This window comes from Schistocerca piceifrons, chromosome 3 (genome assembly GCF_021461385.2).
Source record: "Schistocerca piceifrons isolate TAMUIC-IGC-003096 chromosome 3, iqSchPice1.1, whole genome shotgun sequence".
Taxonomy (NCBI): Eukaryota; Metazoa; Arthropoda; class Insecta; order Orthoptera; family Acrididae; genus Schistocerca; species Schistocerca piceifrons.
Genome location: NC_060140.1, coordinates 713,664,643 through 713,683,327, shown reverse-complemented (window position 1 = coordinate 713,683,327; position 18,685 = coordinate 713,664,643). Strand labels below are relative to the sequence as shown.

The following is an 18,685-nucleotide window of genomic DNA, read 5'->3' as shown; positions in this document are numbered from 1 at the left end:
ATATATATACATACATACTAAAAATTGCAAATTTTATAATGAGATAAAAATCCGAAAATGTGAAAATAATTTTTTTTCTGTTCTGACTCTCCTTGATATAGCTGCCCAACTTGTGCCATATCTTTTCCAACTTTTGCCCAAAATATTTTTCTGCTGTATCGACTCTGGTGATAACAAGACCAACTTCCTCAGATATTTTGCCTGCATCTACTCCTATAATTTTTAATTTTTTATCAATAACCCCTATAATATCTGATTTCATTTTTCCTCCTGTGCTGTACACTGTCAATATTTGAATTGAGATCAGAATTTCCCTGTTCCATTTTTGTAGTCAATGCCCCTAATCTACCACATTCAGATTTAGGACTAACTGTTTCACTAGCATTATAAAAACTACTCACACAAAGTGGTTGTCCATTCGTTGTAGGCTCCACACTGATGATGACTCAGTTAGTTCACATATATTAAAACTATGGGCACAAGCACTTTACTTATCAGTCATGCTGGCTGCTACTGCTGTACTGCTGCTGCTATATGCACAGTTGCTGCTAATGCCGATGGAGATGAATGAAGTCGCCCCCAGTGGCCCATGTACCTGTTGCTGCCTTCAGTCTCTATTGCTGCTTGCTGCTGCAGACTCGAACTCAGCATGCCTCTGAATAGGCTTCCTTCTTCTTTCTTGAAGCTCTGTATCTAACTTCTCCACACCTAAATTCTGCTAGCAGTTGTCATGCATGCAACTGCTGCAAAATCTTGTGCTTAGAGCCCCAACACAGACTGCCTATCATGCAATAGATTTGGGACCTGGATCACAGAATACTGTAAAATTTCAGAATTACAGCTGCAATTCTAAAGGGATTAAATTCATATCATAGGTAAGCCCCCTCCCCCCCAACTGTGACAGCACATAATGGCTGCCACTTCAGAGTTGCATATCCCATATGAGCAAACCATTTGTTTCTTTATTCATAGTTTTTACTCATAGTTAGGGTTTGGGCTATGCACAGATCTGTTTGAAAAGAATAGCTTGATATAGTCAGAAGGTAGAGCTGTACATGTTTGCTCTCATACCCCATGGCTAATTCGCTGCAAATCATAACCTGTGGCTGTGACCCTGCAGTCAAATAGTCTATGCATTGAGTAGAATTGCGAGTTAATAAAATATCTAGAGATACAAAATAAAAGTCAAGTGAATAATTTTTGTGAACAAGGGTTCTATTCTAATGTCTATAACAGGTGTAGATGACAGAAAATTATGTTGGATAATATTTATTCAAGAAAGGACCTCTCAAATAAACGGTAGTCCCAGAATATTCAGTTAAAATGCAGACAGAAAATACACTTATTAAATGTAATAAAGTTACACCCAGAACATTACAAGAATGGTAGTAAAATCCTCAAACTAAATAGTCATTGAAGAAGTCTATTTCATAACTGTAATACACGAAATATTCACCAGCTCAACAGTTCATCATATGATTTACAAATTATTACATGTGATACAGAGAATAGTAACTCATATTCTGTCTGTTCTCAGTTCTGTAACACAAGAGGAAAAAATTAGAGCCCTGCTCTGTGGCACATTCAGATTGCTCATGAGTTTGAAGCTGTTCAAAAGTTAGATTACTGCAGCAGCCATTCACCTCCCACAATCAATCACCTATACAACTGAATCATGCATGTTATGATAGGCAGGTCTGTCTTCTTCCAGTTCTTCACACAAAGTACCCAAATTGCTTCCCTGAGGTCTTCACACAAAAAGTCCCAGTCTCCACTTTACTCCTGTTGTGTTCTGCTATTATCTGTTTTCCACTGGCTGAACGCTATCCCTACCAAAACTACGCTGTTGTTAAGCTCGAAAGACATGATTTTATTCAATGTGACCACTTCCCAGATTAAACTATTAGATTACAACAATATTTAAATAAAGAAATGTTATAAATATTCAGTCACACTATGATCATTCACAATAATTGCAAACAAAGGTCTGTTCATAAATAAATAAACTAGTATTTTCACACCATGTGCTTATGTTAAATGAGAAGGACTTGTTGTTATCTTTTGTTTACAAATTATTTATGCCTTTTTTGACATAAGCATCTTGTAATTCTCTTTTCAGTTGTTGTGTATACTGACACTTGTGACTGACCACTTTCAAATTAGCACAGTTATTTAATAGCTCATGCAGTCAGTACCTGAATAAAGTTACTGGCAAAATAGTAAACTGCTCATTAAATAAGTACATGAGTATGACAAAATGTGAGGTATTCATGCTGTACCCATTTACTGTGTAATTGTGGGATATATGATGTTCTGACAAACATTTGCATAGTTACAAAGATATGAAAGACGACGTAAATCAATAAATAAAATAAATATGTGCATGTAGCTTTCAGGGATGGTAGCTATAGTGCAAATCATCATCTGTGATATCATATGTTTAAATGGCATGTAGCGTTTAAAAGTTGTTGATTCAGAGGTTCATTGTGAAAATGTTTATTCACTGTTAAACATTAACTTCTGTAGTTTTAAAGAAATTGAAAATATAGTTGTGTCATCAGAAGCACCTCTTTTGTTTTTGAGACCGCAGATGTATTCAGATTCCCATTAATATTTGACTGAAGTTATTGTCGAATTTCAAAGAGCTGTAAGAAGTCATCTTTCAGTTTGTCTGACACTGCCATTTCTTGGAGCATCGTCTCCTTCACAAATGCCGTGTAAGGTCTAGCCACCCAGAATCCCTGCTTCGAGATTTATCCATTTCTGGCGATGCTACTCCTCTCTGCATATGGCTGGCCAGTACCAGATGCAACACAACCACAGTCCTAGGACCACACAGCTAGTCCTTAGCTGCACAAGCAAAATTCACCTCCTCTTAATATTAGCCCTAGCTGTATGAATAGCTCAACTACATACTCTTAATGTTACAAGCCCAATGGTACCATGTAGGCTTAGAAATTTGGCGCTGGACTGCATGGCAGTAGCTAAGACCAAGATTGCCACCATATTAAAAGAAGACATTATCCAATCAGCAAATGGTCCATGCTGACTGCCAGCATCTGTTTGCTAAGAAGAGTGGAGCATGTCGTACATGTGGTGATTATAGTGTGCTTAATGCAAGAGCCATACGAAACCATTGCTCAGTTCCATTGTTATGAGATTACAGTCATTTTTTTCATGATGCAACAATCTGTAGTGTGCTGGATTGTGCCAAGGCTTATACTCAGTTCCCAGTGGCAGAAGGAGATATACCGAAGACAGCGTTTATTGCTCCATTTGGATTGTTCAAGATCCTGTTTATGACCTATGGTTTAGCAATGTTGCCCAAACCCAGCAAAGATTTATTGATTTTATACTACAAGGCCAACCCTTCTGCTTTGCCTACCCTTATGATATCTTTATCTTTTCGACTATAAAAGAAGAACATCAACATCACCTCAGAGATGTGCTCAAATGGTTGGAACAGTATGGTGCCATTTTTAACACAGTCCAGTGTATATTCGGACAACCTGAAGTCTATTTTCTCCATCATCATATATCTCCTCCAAGTCCCCTTCCCCTATGCGATAATGTTAAGCTATTCTGCGAATACAGAAGCCAAGCATGAGGAAGGATTTATGTCCGTACGTCAGGATGATAAATTTTTATCGTCGACATCTACTTCAGGCAGCATAACAAGAACCGTTAACTGCAGCACTTTATGGCCCTAAGATTAACGGAAAATCTCTGGCGAAAACGACTGAGGCAATACACTTCATCTTTGACGCCGATAAACAATGCATGGCGAATGCTGCTCTTCTGGCGCCTCCTAAGCTTGATGGACCCTTAGCGATCGTTGTTGATATAGGTGCTGTACTACAACAGTGGACAGACTGCTCATGGTAACAGCTAGGCTTTTATCCACATAAACTGTCACAGTCGCAACAAAAGTGAAGTACTTACGGCCGAGAACTAACTGTGTATTAAGCCATCAAACATTTCCGGCCAAAGATAGAAGTGAGAGACTTCACTATCTATGCATATTGGAGAAATAGCAACAACTGTTCACCAAAGCAGTATAAACATCTGCAGTTTATTGCCCTATTTACCACCATCAGGAACATGCCTGGTATGGACAACATGGTAGCTGACTGCCTTTCACGAGTCAACAGCGTTTCGAGCTACACTGACTTCAGTGTGCTCAGCCAAGCACAACAGACTAACCAAGAACTTCAAGCTATTCTGAACGATGACAACTCGGCATTACATCTGCAACTCATTAGTGGCCCTGGCGCAGGTGCTGAAATATATTGCGACATCTAGTAAGAAAAATCCTGACGATTCTTGCCCACTCAGTTTTTCAAGCAAGCCTTCAACAATTTACCCAGCTCTTCTCATCCCAGAGTCATCCGACGTTCTGTGTGACGTCATAATGTTTTTTTCTGTCCAGAATAGAGGACTGCTGTGAGTGGAAGGGCACATGTATGCCGTGCCAACGAATTGAAGTGTCTCACCACATACATGCAGCAGTGGGCATATTCCCCAACATCATCTCACGTTTTGCGGATGTATGTTTAAATTTCATGGGACTGTTACTGCTGTCGGATGGTCAACAGTACCTGCTGACTATGGGTGGCGCAATACCACTGGGCATCTCCACAGAAACATTAGTCTCTATCTTCATGTCCATATGGTTGTCAAGATTTGGTTACCCACTGCACATTAAAACAGTTCGTGGTAGGCAGTTTGAATTAGAGTTATTCGCTAAGCTTGCAATTTTCTGTGGGTATGTCCATCACAAAACCAAAAGTTACAATCCACCAAGCAAGAGTCTGACAGAATGATGGCGCCATTCATTCAAAGCTACTCTCATGTGCCACGAAACGATTTGGACGACTGCTCTGCTGATCGAGTTACTTGGTCTATGAAATACTTAGAAACCAGATGTAGGCCTCTCATTGGCAGAACTGGTTTTCGGCGAAGTGATACGTCTTCTGGACAAATTCGTCAAGACCGATTCTCTGCAGTCAGCTAAGCAAAATCAGCCAGACTTTCTATGTCACTCGCATAGGCGCTCGCTTGATTTTGTCTACATCAAGGTTCGAAATGTGGCACACCTGTTACATGTATCATGATTTGGCCAGCTGCTCACAAATAATGCCACAAAAGGATGGTGTGAAATCTCATCTGCAAGCTCTGTACACAGGCTCACACCATCTTTTACAAAGACATACTTGGACATTAGATATTTCTGTTAATGACAAGATGATGACTGTCTCCACTGACCGCATCAAACTGCGTACATCTTTCACGATGAATGTACGGCCGATGCTTCAAGAGGACGACATTATCTCTCCATTCCAGCACCGTCACCGCAAACATGGCCTCGAACTCAATTGAAACTGCAAGCACAACAACCATCTGACTCAGTTCCGCATCCAGTGCACACGTCAAGCTCTGGATGGCATGTGAATTTTCCTGCACATTCTGGCATGATGCTCCACTTCCACGACGAGGGCTGAGACAGCAACGGGACACTATCATCTGCCGTCGTCTACTGTGTATTGTCGCGTATCTCACTTGGAATTGCGCGCATCGCCACAGATCGTCTTGCAGGGGCAGTGCTCTTTTATTCCTTGCTTTTCGCTAGGACTGTACTTGAACATGACTCGAACTGTTCGACAGTTTACTACAAGTTCGGGAAATCCACAGACATACATTACTGGACTGGCAAAGATGCATCTCTTACTGAAGCCTGGTGTTTGGTGAGGTAAGATGGCAGCGTCAGCAACCAAGATTTTCTGAAACCAAATGATTTTGTAGCCTTTATGAGGTGATCTAATAAAGTTCTGCAGCTGAGTTAATATTTGTGTACTAGTTAAATAATACATTGTAGAATTGTGTTATGAGAAGAACATCAAGTTGCATATACATGCATTTAAAGCAGATGGTAGTTTTCAAAAGAACAGTCAAATGAATAAAGACACTAGTTCTCAAAGACAAATAACATGTTCTACTTATAGGAGCACTTTCATAAGGAGCATACTATTCGAAGAAAAGTCAAAGTTGTTAAAAGCATATCATTAAGCTATGTCTGTAATACTAGATTTATGCAACCCCCTAAAATGGACATAAAATATTTAATAATCACCAATATTTCAGATAAGACAAACTGTAATGTAATTATTTAGGATCACACACAGCAAAAAAGCAAAATAGGGAAGATGTTTCTAGTTATTCTTACATTGTGACATGTTCCTTTCCTTGTATCTTCCATCTGCTGTATGAGAAATTACAACCAAACATGACACACGTAATAACCACTTTGTCAAAACTCTCAAGGTAACGTAGTTATATCAGTTTATCCCCATTTCTTACAACTATTTTATCAATAAATAAAAGGATTTTTACGCGTCCTTTAAGCCCACCGCCATATTGCTGTACTAAAGTGCTGGCTTCAGTAACACCTATGATACAATATGCAGTATTGCCAGTCTATTAATGTATGTATGTGGAGAAATCTGAGGTTCTGTTCGATCTTTTGATTGTCATGCAATCTAATGACTTTTGTTAGTACTATCAACGACCTGTCTTAGCGCTTTTAATGCACTATGGATTTCAATGATAAAAATAACTGAGAAAGATGGACTGAAATATCTTCCAGGGTGCAGATCCTGTATAATAACAGCAACTAATAAATAAATAAAAGATAGCCAGCAACACTCTGTCCAATTCTGGAACTTCCGCTCGTCCTGCGGTCTAGTGACTTATGACATTGCTATTTCCAAGTCGGATCTTGCTGCTGTAATTAATTCTCATGATAAAAATTGCAGTACTTTATTACTATATATTTCGTTAGGTTAGCATTCGATTCTTGTTCAGTTTTCCAGATTCTTTCAACTAGATGCTGCCATCTTGTTTTCAAGCCAATTAAAATATGATAATGTTCCTAACTGTTATTTTAGTATGCGAAGAGTAACTTAATTGCTTATAGGTAACCTGCTTTGTAAATCATTACAGTCTCTCATAAACAAATAAAATATTGTCCTGGGTTCAGTCAAGTTAAAATTTTGGTGGACAACTTTTTCATCTTTGTATTTTACCTTCACGCAAATATCAGCATGAATGTTTAGCCTACATATCAGTACCTACCAATGATGTAAGAACCCTTAAATTTGTTCAGACCCAACAGGAGTTGTGCTGTAGTAGAATATAATGCGATTTCGTCCAGTGGTTCACGAAATAGCAAAATTTTAAACAGAGCTATAGCACAGTGTTGCTCTAGTTTGTAGTTTCTTGTGTATCCGTTATATTCGCGCTGTATGAGTCAAATGTCATGTGATTGTGCGAACAAGCTCGATATTGTATCGAACGATGTGGTGCATCGGTAAATCTCGAGGCCATTCAAATACAAATATCGTTTGCTCAGCCCTACTTTTCGCTTACTCTCAGAGAGACGGTACATAGATACATACAGTTTGACTACTGATTCATTGTTAACCGTTTCAGCCTTTTAAAAGAGGATTATACATTCATGTAAAAGTCTCTCAACTGTTCATAGTGAGTTGAATGCAACTGTACACCTGTTCAATAAATAAAGTTACTGTTCTACATAATTCAGAAAGTGGCTAATTTACACACTGTAGCAGGCTTGAAAGATACATGCCTAACAAAGTCAAGCATTCCCAATCAAACTCTTTTAATCAATACAATTATTTCTATGCTAGTTCTATTTACAAAACATTTCAAGCATGAACACTAAAATCATCGGCAGTACTGTGGCGCATATACTGAATACGTTTTGTAGCACTTGAAACTCACCCATGAACATTCCTCTTCTTCGAACTGGTTACAAGTTTTGCAGTAGAATTTTCACCACACATACCTGCTTGAAATTGAGTAAATTTTCGAACACGTCTCAGCATACAATTACAGCACAACTAACAGTGCACTGACAATGATATTCTAAGTCTGTGTTTCCTACAATGAAAAACAATAATGAACAATTAATGTCTGAAAGTATGGACTCTGATCACCCTTTCAAAGGAAGAATGTGACTTTGATCATTCTTCCAAAGTACACAACTATGAGCCTGAATTAAGTGGGCATCGGTCATTTCTGCAAAGCTACAGTTTTACAGTCAGGAAGTTCCTCATTTCTACTACAAGTTATCAGGGAAAGCTAAAATTCGATCTGGGAAGGACTTTTATCATTATTCCCGTGTTCTCTTCATATATGACTGTAATGAAAATTAAATAAAGTTATTGTTTTACCCTATGTAGACTGGTACAATCTACTATGGGACGTACTCTCTGCCACACATCTCGCAGTTGCTTGCAGAGTATAGATGTAGATGTAGAATTGAAGCTGAACACATTGCATGGCCAGATGAATGCAAGTCAGGACCAACGAAGTACCACATTCTAATAATTACAGTCACGACACTCTCGGGTGCGAAATTTGGTACAGTTTGACAGCTGGAGCGACACTAGTGCTCCAAGCAGTAAGAAATTAGATAATCGCCTGTGTTGTAAGTATAATGTTTGTTTTTAATTATTTTCTGCTTAATTAGCTCAATAGTTGTTATATTTTTGGGTTCCAAGCGTTAGTAAGTTACCAAGAGATATGAGTGATCGTGAAATACATCTAAAAACAGTCAAATAACAATGATTCATTGAAATATGCTACCACTCATTCGTGAAGAAATACTTTATGACGTATCTATATTTGCAGCTTGTTCCTCTGAAAGTGAAAGCATATAAACACATTTCAAGCATGAGAAGCATATATTTCTGTTATTGTCGGTTGTTAGTATCATAGGCCCTTTCCATTTCATTTAAAATTTGTTTCATGGAGTACAGTGAATCCCTGTTTTTTACACTTCACTCAAACTTTTTAATACACGAATATTTCTGTGAATGTAATTACTTTTGCTCCAAAAGTGAATGTGATGAAGATTTTTGGCGTTTTTGGTTCCGGTTTAGCAACAATTGTGGGATTAGTTTCACCTTCTTTTATTTTTATTTTACATATCTAGTTCTGTAGAACCAAATTGAGGAGAAAATCTCTAGGGTCATGGAACGTGTTAGTACTTGAAATTGCAACATAAAAGCAATAACAGATAAAATAAAATGCTTATGAAACCAAAAAAGACAAGCCATAAGTTTATGTAGGCGCAATCAACAAAATAATACAAGAACCATCTTAATTTTTCAAGGAACTCCTCAACAGACTATAAGGAGTTGAAAGAAAGATTATCGTTAATGAAGTAAAAGATCCACGCAGTGGACTCTAAGTGAAGACGCTACTCCTTATGTTTCAGAGCTAGACTGCCATAATAAAATGGGAAGGAACTGTTAATTAGAGCTCAGGGAGAAGTTTTAGTCTAATTGACAATGGATTTATTGATCTTAAACGTGACAAGACAACAAAATTATTAAATAAGCATCACACAAACATTTTTATTTAACAAACGCCTTACTAACAAGGGATCTATGGTGGACAAAGTGGTCTGCTGGGGATCGATACACAATACTAACTAGAACACTATTCGCTCTATGTGATTTCATACACATGAAGCCAGGTTATGGTATCAAGCTACGCCACCACCAAGCATCTATATTCTACCATACAAAAAAAATATGGTTCGAAAGAACAGGGTGCTGAGAAATACATATTATTGATCTACGTCGCAACAGCGACTGCAGTCATGGACAGCGGCAATCTGTTATTAAATACGCGTTCCCGAAAAATGCAAGTACACGGTCTCGCGTTTGGTTAACTCAGAATGCAGGTACTTCCCTGTGAGCCTCTGAAACCCTGATGGATTCCAGTGTGCATTTGGACCAGTTTGCTGGTCTGCCAAACCAATTTGACTCCGTGGCACGACTGTGTGTGTCAGAATACGTTAAATGTTTAGACGGCCGACTCAAGACAAATAAGTACATGCACATGTCACTCGTTGTGACCATGATGATATAAGCAGTACCTCTGATGGTTCAGAAGGTGACTGGCACAGGCTCTAAGTCGCACTCTAGCAAAGGACACAAGTCTCACCATTTAGGCAGAGACCTGAAGTTCTTTACTAGCGAAGCGCCAGTACAAGAGACTTGTACAAGAGTGATCATTCTTCCTTTCTCACCACTTCCTCCTCAACTCAGTTCCTAAAGCACATTTCTCTTTTTTGACTTCACCCACTTTCACACAAACAAATGACGAGCTGGAGCCCAGCATTCTAAGTTGGGAGAATGGTCTTTGTACTGCAAACCGATTTGACCAATCAGAGACTTTAAAGTAAATTGGCAGAAAACGGAAAGAAGATCCAGCTTCATGGCCTCTTTCCTAGGTGGAAGAACAGCCCTCCATAAACAGCTAGTTATCTCCCATGTTGCATCCATTTCATAGTTTCCAAGGAATGGCCATAAACTCGTAAAAAGCTTTGTGGTCTCACAAACATCTTTTGAAACAGAGTCTGGACGTCTGGACGCCAGTTCCCCTGTTCCACGGACATTTGCAGAACGTTTACATTTCTTTTGGCAGCTTGCTCCCTAACAAGGGCCCATCCTCTGCTTTATTCCCGACATACAGTGCGCTGTCGACGACTTTTCGGGGCTACGTCGTATACCTGGACGTCAGCCTCCCGTCCAGCGCCAAGTTAATGTGTTTTGCACAATGCGACCGCGGCACGCAGCTGTCTGGAAATGTCTCTCATCGTTCCCAAGAAAAACGCGCTTTGTCGGCTCACCAACGCCGTGCTTTTACGGCAGCCGTTTAAATTGGCACCCTGTTCCTTTGAACACACGTAAATCTACCGTATTTCCTTCCATAGAGCACGCAAACAAGACCATAAACTACTGCCCACCATTTCATCATTATGTATGAAGTCAAATCACAGTGAAGATCGTATTTCCTAAGAACATGAAGTGGCATAACACTGAATCAGAAGTGAGAGTGCCCTGCAACTTCTCAGAGTGAGCCATGAAGAGAATTTTCAGTTTCGAGTTGAAAGTGCGTGAATTACTGCTCAGATTTTTGAATTCTTGTAGTAGCATATTAAAAATGGACGCAGCAGCATACTGCACGCCTTTTTGTACAAGAGTCACAGAAGTGCAATCCAAATGCACATTAGATTTCTGCCTAGTATTAACTGAGTGAAAGCTGCTAATTCTTGGGCATAAGCCGATATTGTTAACAAGAAATGAAAGTGAAGAATACATACACACACACACACACACACACACATACACACACACACACACACACACACACACACACACACACACACACACATATATATATATATATATATATATATATATATATATATATATATATATATATAGGGCAACGCCAGTATAAAGAAACTAATGAACAGGCGTCGACAAGAGATTTGGAAACTTACACCACTTATTGCCCGAACTGCCTGTTTCTGAGCCAAAAATATCCTTTGAGAATGGGAAGAGTTACTCCAAAATGAAATACCTAACATCACGAGCATATGAAAATAAGCAGACTAGATTACTTTCCATGTCGAACTATCACTTACATCAGATACTGTTCGAATAGTAAAAATGGCAGCATGAAGTCTTTGAACAAGAGCCTGAACATGGGGTTTCCAAACATGGGGTTTCCACGACAGTTTACTACCTATCTGAACACCTAGAAATTTGAACTGTTCAGTTTCAGTAAACATACACCTGTTCTGTGAAATTAAAATATCAGGTTTTGTTAAATTGTTTTAGAAACTGTAAAAACTGAGTCTTACTGTGATTTAGCTTTAGTCACTTGTAATACTAGAGAGCATATAATGTATATAAATAAGGAACAAGTGTGGCCGCAGCACTGATCCCTGGGGCACCCCCATTTAACTGTGCCCCTCTCAGACCCTACATCATAGCCATTCTCGACATTCTGGAGAATGTTCTTTTGCTGTCTGTTATTAAAGTAAGAGGTGAACCGATGCTGGGAAACAGTTTTATTGCTTTTGATGGTTTATTATTACGTTTGTGTGATTTTCCCTTAAGCTAAAGTTGTCGTGGCTGATTCGATACGTTAAATAATGTTGGTACCAGTATTATATTCCATATAGATTTCCACATTCATGGATTAGGCTGAAAGTGTAGCGAACCAAACTCTGCTTTGTTGGTTTGATATACGACGTATTTCTGTAAAAGGTCGGCACACCTGGTGTTTACTAGCAATTTATTGCTCTTAAAGGAAAACGACATTATTCAGTAAATGTCTATGTTACAAGAGAATCGTAAATAAACTGTCCTGTCGTGCACCGTTTCGTATCTCCTAATGTCCTTAGGAAACTAAATACTCACAAATGCGTTGTAATTTTTTAGTTATTGTCGATTTTATGGCACTACCTACATTCCCTATCATAAAAAAATGATGTTACAAATCAATCTAAACATTAGGTTCGCCCTCATTCGATCTCGTATTCTGAAGCGTTGCTTGCTGGCCACTTGGAGCGCTGCTATCGCTTGGGTAACAAAAACGAGACGAGTTGCGACTGTTTGTTAAGCCCGGTCCACACGCAACGATCTGTCTGCGCAGACATCGGCGCAGATGTCTGTACATGCAAAAGATCGCTGCAAATGTGGTGTGTTCACACGACACAAACCCCAATCTACTACTCGCCCGCCATCAGTGGCTAGCGACTATGCTCCCCGTAAACGTCAAAAATTTAATTCGGTTCTTTTGATATATAGAAATGGAGGAAGTTCTGTTGTGGTCTGTGTTCGCAACTTGCGTTGCAAAAAACATTCAGACCAACCGCAGGAAACAGAGAAAGCGGTCAAAATGGTGTAGACAGTGGTTGGTAAAGCGAAAGCAGTTTTCTCACGTAAATTTACTGCGAGATTTGCAGGGCGAACCTTAAGAAAGCCAAGCAGATCAAAATACCATAACGTTGGCTAGTATACTTGATCTACTCCTACACCAGATCTTCTAGGTTTCTGTACTTTGGATAACTCTTTTCGGTAAACAGTTCGCAAAGAATTTTTTATTTTTTTATTACTATTTCTCTCTTTGCCGAGGGGTCAACTACCCGCAGTTTTTCAATTAGAGCATTGTATGGTACTGTCATTTTGTCTCGGTCACTATATTCTTTACTTTTAATCTTCAAGAAACATGGGTGGTTTCTACATATTTCAATGAATTCACTAACAAACTCTCGAGAACACTGACGAGTATCAGCCATTTTAATGCCCTGTGCGCACAAATACAAACAGTAGACTGAGCAAACAGCTGTTCCGCGCCAGATTTGCGGCGATCTCCTGTCCACACGCTCCAACTTGTCTGCGCAGATGTGGTTTGAACCCACAGATTTGAGAGGTTTCGCTCAAACCTCCAACTCCAACTTCCAGGTTTGCACACACCTCAGGTTGGTGCAAATCTTCTGTCCACACGCAACGATCTGGCTGCGCAGATGTGATGTGCGCAGACATTTGCGCAGACAGATCGTTGCGTGTGGACGGGCCTTTAGACTGTGGATTGTGTGGAAGTACTTCATTTGATCCAAAGAGAAACGAGAAAAACAAGCCGACGAGATAGCAGAAGATTGGCAATATGCATTTTTGAAAAATATACATTAGCAACATAATGTTACTCCTATAGGTGAAGAAATTAATGCATGAGAAAGTTTAAAGCTGTCGTATAACCATTGGACGTCAGATTGCTAACGATGCATATAAACTGAATTTTTTGCGCAATCTAGAAAATACTTGTCTGTGTTAATATAGGAATCTGTAACAAAATTGTGTTGGCAATCTTGATGGGTGGCCTGCAATTGTTTTCACGTGTTTACATTGTGTAATGTGTTTGTAAATAAAAGTATAATGTGACAGAGTATGTTGTCTGCAACTTTTCCCCCTTCCGTGTAATTCGTTGCTGATGGTAAGTCATTTTCATGCTTGCAGTTTTTTAAAAAAAACTTTTATGTAGGGTGCAATTGCGAAGTCACAATTGCAGTATATTCATATGGAAAATGAGAAGAAAAGGACTCACAAGATCTATAAAAGATTCTATAAACATTTCTGTTTTAAATGTTAATTATATTTTTTTTCATTGCTTGACTGGTGAAAGTTCTTGGTAGCATGACAGGCATAAACGATAGATAGTTTACCGAGATCAAAATATAGTAGTTGCACGCTTTACCCCGATATGAGCGCCTAGCAAATATGAATTTCCAGTTTGAGCCGACGCTTTTCTGCCTAATTTTACAATTGCGACATTTCATTGAAAACTGGTTTCACAGTGTATCTGAAACAATAATTTTACTATGTCTGGCCGATCAAGACTCTTGACTGTAATATAAATATAAATAAATCAATTGAAGTACTTGGATTGTAGTGAAGGGATTGGCATAGACCATACGAAAACTTAATTTGCTAATTATATGTGCAAAATAAACAGTTATTTTGCTATCGTTAATTAGACGGATCTGTTCCAATACAGTAGGCGTTCGTCAACACCAGCGAAAATATAAAGCGCTTGATTTAACAGATGAATAGCAAAGAATATTTTGAATTGACAGTGCAAAATCATTAATTATATTTAATATTCCCAAAACTTTGATAGCTTGTATGTATAATTTTACTCAGATATGTTTTGAATACTGTGTAACTACGGCAAGTTTCGTCATATTGCTTTTATTTTATTTAACTTTTCCGCATCTTCAGATGTACATATTGATTTGACACTGTAAAGGCTTTCTAATGCTGTTACTAGACTTGTTTGTCATTCGATCAGACTTTTAAAACGAAAACATTTTATTACCCAACAGACTTTTTAGCCCCATTAACAGTCTGCCTAATGACAATATGCTGTTGACGAATCCAATGCTCTTTGTAACTGTGCTGCAGACAGGTGGTTTGGTAGTGGGTAGTTTATCCAATATGTTATTATCTTGTCATGTGGTATTAAATTTCTTTCTCAGGAGAACTATATTTTACATTCAGCATTCCTTTCTCTACCTTGCTTTACGTGTCTTATTGTGTCTAAAATTATAATAGCTTCCTAAACTGAAAGTTCATCAGCAGAAAGGGAAAAATGTAAGCAGTGATTCTAAATTCAAAGACGTCACCATAGAATAGAATGATGCTGTATGTATATGAAAGGAGTAGGTACTCCCTCATTGAAACAAGCATGAGAGCCATAGATATATAAAGCACTGCATTAGAGCCATTGTAACTCATCATTCATTGTAAGCACAGTTTGCTCTCCCAATGAAACTTACAATGTAATGCAATAGAAACAAAATGTTTACCGCATATTACAGGTAGAAGTTTTGGACTTCCTTGTCTCAGCAATATTGAATGTGACATGTTATACCGTTTCAAGATTTTGTTCACAATTCTGAGACACAGTAAATGTTTGTTGTAGGCCAATACAGGACTGATCAAAAATTTACATTCCACAACTAGTACAAAATGTAATTTTAAGTGCTTAATGAAATTGAATTATGTTTCCAAGTTCTTATCAGCAGTGCATAAAAGTGCTTCAAGAATTGCCATCTTCCAGTTGCCATCAAATTCTGAACATCTTTCTCCAGAAGGCAAATGTCAGCTGCATGGAAAAGCCTGTGCTGATATGAATCCAACTGAACTTGATTTGGACCAGCTGAAACTGGCATTGTGAAATTGCATGAACCCTCGTCACATACTGGATGCCTTCAGTGGGCCTGATGTTCTCCTTGAGCAGCAACATCATGTTTAGTAAAAAATTTTCTCATTCTGGAATCTTGTTTAGTACTTATGGAAAGCATACCTAGCAACATGTTATTGAATTTACTTAACAACAGCTGATTCTGATTTCACAGATGTATGCTATTGAATGGACTGCTTTCATATTTTCTTGTTGTTTCATTTTTATATCACATTAAAAAAATTATTTATTTATTTTTAGTTTCCTAAAGCTTTTTCTTTCATTTCCAGCCTGCCTTGAAGTGAAGTGAAACCCCTATCACTTATTGATATGCAGGTGGCACAACGTTCTCCTCCTCCTTTTTTGTATACGTTTGGTGGTAGAAAAGCTACCATTTAGTTAGTTAGTTATGTGTTCCATTGATCAAGCTCACGGTAACTGTTATGATGTGTAATGTGTCAAGAGTATAAGAAATGCACACATGGATCAAGGTCTTTTAATTTTTTTGTTACCTATCCAATTCCCTTAAATGGCAAAATTCGTATATTATACCTATAGATTTATTCCTATTCAAAAATTCCTCTACAGTATAGAAGGAGCTGTGAAGGAGATATGATTTCAATTTATTTGTAAAACTATTACTGCTGTCTGTCAGACATTTTATTTCATATGGTAATTTATCAAAAAGTTGTTCAGCGGCATATTTTACCCCTTTCTGTGTCAAAGATAGGTTAAGTAGAAGATAGTGTAAGTCCTTCTTTCCTATGGTATTACAATGATGAATGTCATGTTGTTTTTAAAACTGGTCCATGTTGTTGAGAACAAATTTCCTTTTAAACAGATGCCTACAAGATGTGTGATTATGAGCCCCACACGTTATTCTAACGATTCTCTTTTGATGAGTGAACACTTTTTGCCTAAGTGTTGAGATACCCCAAAATATTATTCCATATGCCATCAGAGAGTGAAAATATGCAAAGTATGTTAGCTTGCTAATTTCTATATCCTCAAAATTGGCAATTATTCTGATTGTAAAAGTTGCTGAACCTAGTTGCTTTAGGAGATCCAAGATATGAATTCTCCAATGAAGATTCTCAGCTATATGTTCATCCAAGAACTTAGTATGCTCTACCCTGGCTACCGACTTCTGTTGATGTGTTATGTTTATTGAAGGAACTGTACTCCTTGTAGTAGAAAATTGGATGTACCATGTTTTTTCAAAGTCCAGAGCAAGCTCATTCACAGAAAACTAATCAATAATTTTTCCAAAGTCATTATTTGTGTCATTTTCTATTGGAGTTTCTTTGACTGAATTAATAATGATGTTTGTATCATCAGCAGTTAGAAGACAAAGAAGAAGAACAGGAAGAAAAAAAGTCATCTGCACATCCTCTTGAACTACTCAACTGCTATTATCATCTTATATTTTAAACTAAGCATGTATGCAACTTAACCCAGATGATTATCAGTTACAACCTGTTCAATATGAGAATTAGCATTAACTGAAAGTTACATCTACAAGTTCGAGTATTCTGATGAATTATAGATAAGTTGGTTAATAAGGCACTTCTTTTACTTTGTTCCCAAATATCTGAGGATTTTAAATTGCCTGTCTGATGTCTATCAACAGCTAGCTAAAATGCATAATCTGATGGAAAATAAATTTATGTGGATTAAATGAGACCATTCACACACACACACACACACACACACACACACACACACACACACACACACACACACACCACTACATGGAACTGACTGGACCAATGCTGTATTTCGGCAGGTGGACTGGCTGTGGTGGCAGTTGTGTTGGATGGGGTGAGTAGAGGGAGGCAGGGAGAGGGACTGGAGATGAGTGGCTAAGAGGGAGGCAGCCAGTTTGCAAGCTAGGAGTGTGGGAGGGAGTTGTAGCAGCTGTATGGGTCTGGCATGTAGTGCATGATTGTAGTGGCCAGTGGGGAGCAATGCACACTGAAGGGGGTGTGGGGGCATGAATTGGGAGGGTCTAACAGGATGGAGGAAGGGGAAACTGTTGGGTTGGGGGGGGGGGGGGTGCAGTAACAATAGATTACATGAGATTAGGCCAGGACAATTACAAAAGTGGAGGATGTGTTGTAAAAATAACTTCCATCTACACAGTTCAGAGAAACTGGTGGTGGAGTGAAAGATCCAGATGGTCTGGTTGTAAAGCAGCCATTGAAACTGAGCATGTTGTGCTCAGCTGCATCTTGTATTAGCAGATTAGCAGGTCATCAGTTTTGTTCTTGGCAACAATTTGGAAGTGGCCGGTCATCCTGCTGGACAGCTGGTTGGTTGTCATACTTTGCAGTGTTCTCAGCAGCTGCTTTAACAAGTGGCCTGTCCTCTATGGAGTGGGATAAGCCTGTGACAGGACTGGCCCAGCTTCTGATGGAGTAAGATAAACCTGCAACAGGACTGGTGTAGAAGTTCCTGAGTGGGTGGATTGGGCAGATCTTACACCTTGCACCCATGTGGCAAGAGTTTGGGAGTGGATGTGGCATAGGGATGGTTTAGGATGTTGTGTAGGTTGGGTGGGCAGCAGAACACCACTTTAGAAGGGTTGAGAAGGATCTTGAGTAGAACGTCCGTCATTTCAGGGCAGGATGAGAAGCAATCAAAGCTCTGGCGAAGGATATGTTACAGTTTTACCAGTCCAGGGTGATACTGGGTGACAAGGGATCACTCCTTTGTTGCTGATACTTGGCAGTGGTGGGAAGGTTGGGGGTGTGTGAGGATATGGCACAGGACTAGGTTTGGGGGTATTGCCTGTATGTGAAGGCCTGGGCAAGGGAGTTCTCATCACTGCATATATACCGTACACTGCTTGCTAGGCTGTATTGGAGGGATTTTGTGATGTGCATGGGATGGCAGCTGTTGAAATGCGGGTACTGTTGGTGGTTACCAGTATATGCTCAATGAGGCGATAAGAATTCATCATGTTGTTGCAGTTGACACTCAGACTTGATGTCTAGTTGTAAACCACCAAAACTTTCCAAATCTACTTGCGTCCAGGATTCATTGTAAGTAATCC

At 38.9% G+C, this 18,685-nt stretch overlaps 1 protein-coding gene across 1 annotated transcript in view; it reads left to right on the top strand.

Moving 5' to 3' along the window:
- The first annotated feature begins 13,739 nt into the window (after positions 1-13,739).
- LOC124788074 (TGF-beta-activated kinase 1 and MAP3K7-binding protein 1-like) overlaps positions 13,740-18,685 on the top strand; it is a 105,647-nt gene continuing 100,701 nt past the window's right edge. The window contains exon 1 of the mRNA XM_047255167.1: positions 13,740-13,881. The gene's annotated coding sequence lies outside the window, so the exon portion shown is untranslated. The remainder of the gene's footprint in view (positions 13,882-18,685) is intronic.